Below are 7,148 nucleotides of genomic sequence, written 5' to 3' on the forward strand. Positions count from 1 at the left end.
CGTGGTGCGGTTGTGGGAAGGGCGGAGGAGGAGGAGACACGCGGCGGCGGAGGCGGTGGATGATGGCTTCGCGTGGTAGGTGGGATAAATGATGACAGATTATAAAAAATTGTAAATATATTTTGTTTTTTTCGTGATTTAAATTAAATCAAATAAAAGCAGTAGTGGTCGTATTTTGTTGTTACAAACTTACATGGATTGGATCATTTTGAGATTACACAGATTTGAATAATTGTGAATTGTTAGTGGAATGTTGAATTTAATGTAGAGCAAGAAGATGGTCAAATATTATCAAAATAAAGTAGTAAAATCATAATAAAAGTGATGTGTTTTGTGAACAAGAGTGAAGTAAAATCATAATAAGAGTGATGTATTCTGTGAACAAGAGTGAAGTAAAATTCGAATAAGAATGACGTGTTTTGTGAACAAGAGTGAAGAAAATCCGAAAAGAGTGATGTGTTTTGTGAACAAGAGTGAAGTAAAATCCGAATAAGAGTGAAGTGTTTTGTGAACAAGAGTGAAGTAAAATCCGAATAAGAGTGAAGTGTTTTGTGAACAAGAGTGAATGTTTTATGAAAAAGAGTGAAGTAAAATCCGAATAAGAGTGATGTGTTTTGTGAACAAGAGTGAAGTAAAATCCGAATAATAGTGATGTGTTTTGTGAACAAGAGTGAAGTAAAATCCGAATAAGAGTGAAGTGTTTTGTGAACAAGAGTGAATGTTTTGTGAAAAAGAGTGAAGTAAAATCCGAATAAGAGTGATGTGTTTTGTGAACAAGAGTGAAGTAAAATCCGAATAAGAGTGAAGTGTTTTGTGAACAAGAGTGAAGTAAAATCCGAATAAGAGTGAAGTGTTTTGTGAACAAGTGTGAATGTTTTGTGAAAAAGAGTAAAGTAAAATCACAGTAAGAGTGATGTGTTTTGTGAACAAGAGTGAAGTGTTTTGTGAACAAGAGTGAAGTAAAATCAGAATAAGAGTGATGTGTTTTGTAAACAAGAGTGAAGTAAAATCAGAATAAGAGTGACGTGTTTTGTGAACAAGAGTGAAGTAAACTCAGAATAAGAGTGACGTATTTTGTGAACAAGAGTGAAGTAAAATCAGAATAAGAGTGATGTGTTTTGTGAACAAGAGTGAAGTAAAATCAGAATAAGAGTGATGTGTTTTGTGAACAAGAGTGAAGTAAAATCATACTAATAGTGATGTGTTTTGTAAAAAAGAGTGAAGTTAAATCATGCTAAGAGTGATGTGTTTTGTGAACAAGAGTGAAGTAAACTCAGAATAAGAGTGATGTGTTTTGTGAAAAGAGTGAAGTAAAATCACGTTAAGAGTGATGTGTTTTGTAAACAAGAGTGAAGTTAAATCATGCTAAGAGTGATGTGTTTTGTAAATAATAGTGAAATAAAATCACGCTAATAGTGATGTGTTTTGTAAACAACGGGGGACAAATTCAAACCACAAAATCCCTTCCTTCTTCTTCTTCTCCTCTCATTCCGAAGAATGAAACATTAATAGCTGCAAATTTCTCCCTCTAGCATTGTACTCAAATCTAATTTTTCTCAGATCTATTTTTTTTAGTAGCACATTTTTCTGACTAAAGTCAACTACATCTATATGAGTTTTAAAAGCTTTTGGTTTTATTTTTTACTTACATAAATAAAAAAATTCTGATAACTAATCCTACTTATTTATGGCCAAAAATGTCGACGGAGGAAGAAGCAAGCACGTTAGCAATAAAATGCGCCTCTGGCGCCGTGCTTCCGTTAATGGTGAAAACCTCCATCGAGCTCGATCTCTTCCAGCTGATCAAAAACGCCGGCAGCATTTCGGCGGCGGAGCTCGCTGCTCAGCTTCCTACGAGCAACCCAGGGGCCGGGGCCTTGCTCGAGAGAATCCTCCGCCTCCTCGCCGCCCACTCCATCCTCAGCTGCGAGGGAGGAGACGAGCGGCGCTACGCTCTTTCAGCGGTGGGAAGTTGTTCACCAAGAATGAAGAAAGTGGGTAATTTGGAAGGAAATAGAAGGAATCGAAGCAGATTTAAATTTTATAATTTAATTTCCAAAAATACCCTTGGCCTATTTTACATTATTAAAATAAATAATATTTGTTCCATTAAGATGTGTGGCTGAGATTTGTTCTCTAGTTATACACTTAAGATTAGTTATATCTTGATCACTAACCTATATATATATATATATATATATATATATATATATATATATAGAGTTGTGATCATATGATAACCCCTAAATATCGTAATAACCCTATAACTAAATCTGGACCACACATATTTCTAATCTTGTGGTTGAGATTCAAAGTTAGATTTACTTCATAAAAAAAAGGCGGAGGGGTAAATATGTCATTTCCCTCATTTAATTTCTGAATTTCGCCAAATATCACGTAAAATGATAAAATGATATATGTTAGGTTTATTGCATAGAATGATAGTTTCGCCGGATAGAATGATACTCTACTTCATAAAAAAAGGCGGATGGGTAAATATGTCATTTCGCTCATTTAATTTCTGAATTTCGCCAAATATCACGTAAAATGATAAAATGATATATGTTAGGTTTATTGCATAGAATGATAGTTTTGCCGGATAGAATGATACTCTGAGTTGATAAAATGATACTCTGAATTTCACCAAATATCACGTAAAATGATAAAATGATAAAATGATAGGTTTATTGCATAGAATGATAGTTTTGCCGGATAGAATGATACTCTGAGTTGATAAAATGATACTATTGACTGACTGATAAAATGATAAAATGATAGGTTTATTGCATAAAATGATAGTTTTGCCGGATAGAATGATACTTTGAGTTGATAAAATGATACTCTGAACGATAAAATGATACTCTGAATTTCGCCAAATATCACGTAAAATGATAAAATGACAGGTTTATTGCATAGAATGATAGTTTTGCCGGATAGAATGATACTCTGAGTTGATATAATGATACTCTTGACTGATAAAATGATACTCTGAATTTCGCCAAATATCACGTAAAATGATAAAAATGATAGGTTTATTGCATAAAATGATAGTTTTGCCGGATAGAATGATACTCTTAGTTGATAAAATGATACTTTTGACTGACTGATAAAATGATAAAATGATAGGTTTATTGCATAGAATGATAGTTTTGCCGGATAGAATGATACTTTGAGTTGATAAAATGATACCCTGAACGATAAATGATACTCTGAATTTCGCCAAATATCACGTAAAATGATAAAATGATAGGTTTATTGCATAGAATGATAGTTTTGCCGGATAGAATGATACTCTGAGTTGATAAAATGATACTCTTGACTGATAAAATGATACTCTGAATTTCGCCAAATATCACGTAAAATGATAAAATGATAGGTTTATTGCATAAAATGATAGTTTTGCCGGATAGATTGATACTCTGAGTTGATAAAATGATACTTTTGACTGACTGATAAAATGATAAAATGATAGGTTTATTGCATAGAATGATAGTTTTGCCGGATAGAATGATAGTTTTTGCCGGATAGAATGATAGTTTTTGCCGGATAAAACGATAGTTTTGCCGGATAGAATGATAGTTTTTGCCGGATAGAATGATAGTATATGTTAGGTTTACAGCATACAATGATAGTTTTGTCGGATAGAATGATACTCTGAGTTGATAAAATGATACTTTTGACTGATAAAATGATAAAATGATACTCACATCAGATAAAATGATACTTTGAGTTGATAAAATGATACCTTTGTCGGATAGAATGATAGTGTTGCCGGATAGAATGATACTCTAAGTTGATAAAATGATACTTTTGGCTTATAATGATAGTTTCGTCATTTTTTAGGTCGAAGTATCATTTTATCGGCTGCGAAATTAATTGAGCGAAATGACAGTTTTACCCCTCCGCTTTTTTTTATGAAATAAATCTAAGTTTGAATCTCAACCGCGTGATTTTAAAAATGTGCGGTCCAGATTTAGTTATAGGGTTATTACGATATTTAGGGGTTATCAATATAACGCACCCCTATATATACATATATATATATAGAGAGAGAGGGAGAGAGGTGTGATCAAATACAAACCTCTATCTATAATACAAACTACAAACTTTAATCCTACACACTCCTTATAAGTAATCAACGGTTAGCAATGGGATTCATATGTCAATGTCAACGCCTAATATAAATTCTGTCACTGGGGGAATGTCAACGTCTAATACAAATTCTGTCATTTAGGGGAATGTCAATGTCAACGCCTAATACAAATTCTGTCATTGAGGGGAATGTCAATGTCAACGCCTAATACAAATTCTGTCACTGGGGAATGTCAATGTCAATGGAATTCATATGTCAATGTAGGAAATGTTGATATTAGAAAAATATCATATATTAATCGTTGATTAATTGTATTAAGTGAGTATGATTAAAGTTTGTATAGTTTGTATTATAGAGAGTTTGTTGATCACACACCTATATTATAGGGATATAAATATATTGACTACAGTCCCTTTTTGGTCCTTAGCATATAGTGATTTTTTGATTTTGGTCCAAAAAAATATCTTTTGAATTATTCGGTCTCTCACAAATAAAAACGGGTCACATTTGGTCCATTTTGGACGGAACCGTCAAATTTTTTACGGTTTTAATTACCAGGTCACAAATCCGTCACTAATTGGGAGAAACTGATCCGTCACTAATCTCCACCACTAAACTCCAGCCCCTTTCTCTCCGATTCCCTGTACAAATTCTTCAGCTCGATCAATTTCTGCAGAATCGAAACGATGGACTTATCAGCTTCCTCGAGGGCGGCTTGGTTGATATCCGGCACGTGCGCCGCTTGAAATTGCAAATACGAAGCTTCAAACGATGAGAGTGTGGCGAAGAGAGAGGGAATTAAAGGCCGAATCAATTCCGCATCCAAATTATCCGAGTCCGGTTTGATGACGATGACTTTCTGGTGGGGGATGAACTCCTCGGCGGAGTCGAGGAGGAGGGTGACGTCGCAATCGGAGTCCACGGTGGCGTAGTCGTCTTCCTCGGCGAAGAGCTCATAGGTTTTGGTCTTGAATGCGAGCGCGAATTTCTAGAACATGTCGGAAATCGGCGGCGGCGGCTGCTCCGACGACAGAGCGCCGTCTATTTCCGCCATCTTTCGGAATCTATACATTCAACGAATTTGAATAATATTTTAGCATTCTATTTTGGCGAATTTCCTGAAATTTTGTGCTTTGAAATTTAGTGGGAATATTGCAATTGGGAGAAAGGGGCCGGAGTTTAGTGGTGGAGATTAGTGACGGAGATTAGTGACGGATTAGTGACGGATCAGTTTCTCCCAATTAGTGACGGATTTGTGACCCGGTAATTAAAACCGTAAAAAATTTGACGTTCCGTCCAAAATGGACCAAATGTGACCTGTTTTTATTTGTGAGGGACCGAATAATTCAAAAGATATTATTTTGGACCAAAATCAAAAAAATCGCTATATGTTAAGGACCAAAAAGAGACTTTAGTCAAATATATTTATAGAGTTCAAGTTTGTCGGTTTTGTATACATTTATCTTAACTTGGTAAAAGACTAAGGGAGTATAATATATATATATATATATATATATATATATATAGGAAAATGATCAATACAAAACTTGATCTCAATACAAAATCCAGACCAAATCCTGACCATGAGATTTGACAATCCAATGGTCAATAATTAAACAAAAACACAGAGGGTCATTGTAAAGCAATTTTAGGTCATATTATAAACTTTGGGTTTGAGGTCATGTTAAGATCATTTCATGTCATCCTTACTATAATGACGTAAAAATAAGCTTACAATGACCTAAAAATGACTTTTGTATGCTTGGTTCTGCATTTTTGTATTAATAATGGTTTTGCATGGATCAAAACCCTATATATATATATATATATATATATATATATATATATATATATATATATATATATATATATATATAGGGGAGCGTTATTCTCCTTTTCACATCTTAGATTCTTTTTCCTTCTTAATATTACGCATTAGATCTAAGGCATCAACGGATCAGATTGATTCTATAAAACTGGTTCCGTGTTGCATTATAGAAGGTGGTTGTATGCATTACAGGGTTATTATTGACATTTGACGGAAAAGTAACTGCCACATTTTGGTATCTGCGAATAATGCACCACATGGTCACGAGTAATGCATATAATTGACTATATAATGCACAATATGTGAACTGCAATGCATACGAATAAGATGTACCATGTTATGATGTTTGGACACACGTTTCTTGTTTCCCCTAAGGGTTTAATAAGCTTAGGGGCTAGGGTATAGTACGTAGACACGTATGTAATCTTCACATGGTAACGAGTAATGGATATAATTGACTATATAATGCACAATTTGTGAACTGCAATGCATACGAACAAGATGTGTTGTGTTATGATGTTTGACACACGTTTCTTGTTTCCCCTAAGGGTTTAATAAGCTTAGGGGCTAGGGTATAGTACGTACGCATTAATAACAAATTATAAAACGATACGAATAATTCACCAAATTGTCACGAGTAATGGATGTTATTAACTATATAATGCACAATATGTGAACTGCAATGCATACGAATAAGATGTACCATGTTATGATGTTTGACACACGTTTCTTGTTTCCCCTAAGAGTTTAATAAGCTTAGGAGTTTAAAAAGGAAAAGGAAATGAATGAGATCTAACGGCTCATATTAAAAAGAATAAAGGATCTAAGGGATGAATAGGAGAATAACGCTCCCCTAAATATATATTATAGGGGAGCGTTATTCTCCTATTCATCCCTTGATCCTTTATTCTTTTTAATATGAGCCGTTAGATCTCATTCATCAACGGTCCAGATGATCTGCATTATTACACTATAATGGTGCATATTAGTCGGTGTGCATTATTCAACTGAAAATCTGCATTATTACACTATAATGGTGCATTATTCAACGGAAAATCTGCATTATTAAATGACACGTGTCACTAATCTAACCTTCGGATGACAAAATCGTGGGGCTGAGATCAAGAAGGAAAAAAGAGAAAATATGCAAAAAGGAAATGAATACATCCCTATTTATATATACATATATAAATAGGGATGTATTCATTTCCTTTTTGCATATTTTCT

This window comes from Salvia splendens, chromosome 15, assembly GCF_004379255.2.
Source record: "Salvia splendens isolate huo1 chromosome 15, SspV2, whole genome shotgun sequence".
In the NCBI taxonomy this organism is placed as follows: domain Eukaryota; kingdom Viridiplantae; phylum Streptophyta; class Magnoliopsida; order Lamiales; family Lamiaceae; genus Salvia; species Salvia splendens.